The following is a 2,095-nucleotide window of genomic DNA, read 5'->3' as shown; positions in this document are numbered from 1 at the left end:
CCATCTCACTCTGTCCTCTGCATCCTCTGTCCTCACTCCATCTACCTTCATGTCCTCTCTAACTGCATCCATATATCTCCTCTTTGTCTTTGTCCTGGCAGCTGCATTTCTAACATCCTTCTACCAATATACCCACTGTCCCTCCTCTGGACATGTCCAAACCATCTCAGTCTGGCATCCCTAACTTTATTCATTCAACATTTATTTAGACAGGTAAATCCCATTGAGCCTCGAGGACTCATTTACAAGAGAGACCTGATTTCAACAAAGAAAGATGACAACAATGGACAACGCTGACAATGACAGCAAAAAAACTAAGTTGGACCCATCTGAACTTCCGACAGGGGAACAAACTGAATCTAAGCTGGACTTTTTACCGGCGCAGGACATTGAGAACCACAAATCTCCCAGTTGTTCAACCTGTGCTGAACCTCTGATGATCTCATTCCTAATCTTATCCAGCCTTGTCACTCCTAAGGAGAACCTTAGAATCTTCATTTCTGACACTTCCAGTTCTTTCTCTTGTCTTTTTGTCCATGCCACTGTCTCCAGACCATACCATATAACTGGTCTCACCACTGTCTTGTAAACTTTTCCTTTGACCTTTGCTGACACCTTTTTGTCACAAATCACTCCTGAAACTTTTCTCCATCACTCCATCCTGCCTGGACTCTCTTCTTCACCTCTTTACCACACTTCCCATGTTCCTGGACAGTGGACCCCAAGTCCTTGAAGTCCTGCACCTTTGTGACCTCTGCTCCTTGTAGCCTCACTGTTCCACCTCCTCCCTCTCATTCACACACATGGACTCTGTTTTACTACGGCTGACTTTCATTCCTCTTCTTTCAAGTGCATACCTCCACGTCTCCAAGTTCTCTTCCACCTGTTCCCTGTTCTTACCACAGATCACAATGTCATCTGCAAACATCATCCATGGGGATTCCTGCCTGACCTCATTTGTTAGTTGGTCCATCACCAGAGTAAACAAGAAGGGGCTCAGAGCCGATCCTTGATGCACTCCCACCTCCACCTTGAAGTTATCAGTCACTCCTACAGCACATCTCACCACTGTCCTGCTGTCCTCATACATGTCCTGCTGTCCTCATACATGTCCTGTACCAGTCAAACATACTTTTCTGACACTCCAGATTTCCTCATACATCACCACACCTCCTCCCTCAGCACTCTGTCAGATGCTTTTTCTAAATCCACAAAGACACACTGGAGTTCTTTCTGACCCTCTCTGTACTTCTACATCAGCATTCTCAAAACAAAGATGGCGTCTGTGGAGCTCTTTCTTGACATGAAACCATACTGCTGATCACAGTCACCTCTCGTCTAAGTCTTGCTTCCACAACTCTCTCCCAGATCTTCATCGTGTGACTCATCAACTTAATTCCCCTGTAGTTGCTACAACTCTGTACATCACCCTTGTTCTTAAAAATGGCCACCAGCACACTTCTTCTCCATTCCTGAGCCATTTTCTCACCCTCAAATATGCGTTTGAATATTTGAGTCAAAAACCTCACTGCCATCTCTCCAAGACATTTCCAAACCTCCATTGGTCATCAGGTCCTACTGCCTTCACCTTCTTCATTCTTTTCAGAGCTTACCATACGTAACCCTCACTAATCCTTCCCACTTCCTGGTCCACAGTTTCTATAACCTCTACTCTTCTTTCTCTTTCATTCTCTTCATTCATTAGCTCCTCAAAGTACTCCTTCCATCTCCCCGTCACACTCTCCTCACTTGTTAGAACATTACCATTCCTATCTTTAACAAGCCTAACCTGCTGTACATCCTTTCCAGCCTGATCAATCTGTCTTGCCAATCGGAACAAGTCCTTCTCACCCTCTTTAGTGTCCAGTCTCCTATACAACTCATCGTACACCTTCTGCTTTGCCTTAGCTACCTCCCTCTTTGCTCTACGTCCCATCTCCTTATTTTCCTGTCTCCTCTCTTCAGTCCTCTCACTGTCATCTTTCTTCTTGGCTAATCTCTTTCTTTGAACAGCTTCCTGCACTTCACTATTCCACCACCAGGTTTCCATCCATCTATCCATCCATCCATCCATCCATCCATCCATCCATCCATC

The 2,095-nt window shown here is 45.2% G+C and overlaps 1 protein-coding gene across 1 annotated transcript in view; it reads left to right on the top strand.

Moving 5' to 3' along the window:
* Nucleotides 1-2,095, top strand: part of LOC119415898 — a 12,761-nt gene that overhangs the window by 8,599 nt on the left and 2,067 nt on the right. The gene's annotated exons all lie outside the window — the stretch shown is intronic.

Source organism: Nematolebias whitei, chromosome 10 (genome assembly GCF_014905685.2).
Source record: "Nematolebias whitei isolate Nwh7 chromosome 10, NemWhi1, whole genome shotgun sequence".
Taxonomy (NCBI): domain Eukaryota; kingdom Metazoa; phylum Chordata; class Actinopteri; order Cyprinodontiformes; family Rivulidae; genus Nematolebias; species Nematolebias whitei.
Note: the sequence above shows the minus strand (reverse complement) of the source record. Positions and strands in the feature narration are given on the sequence as shown.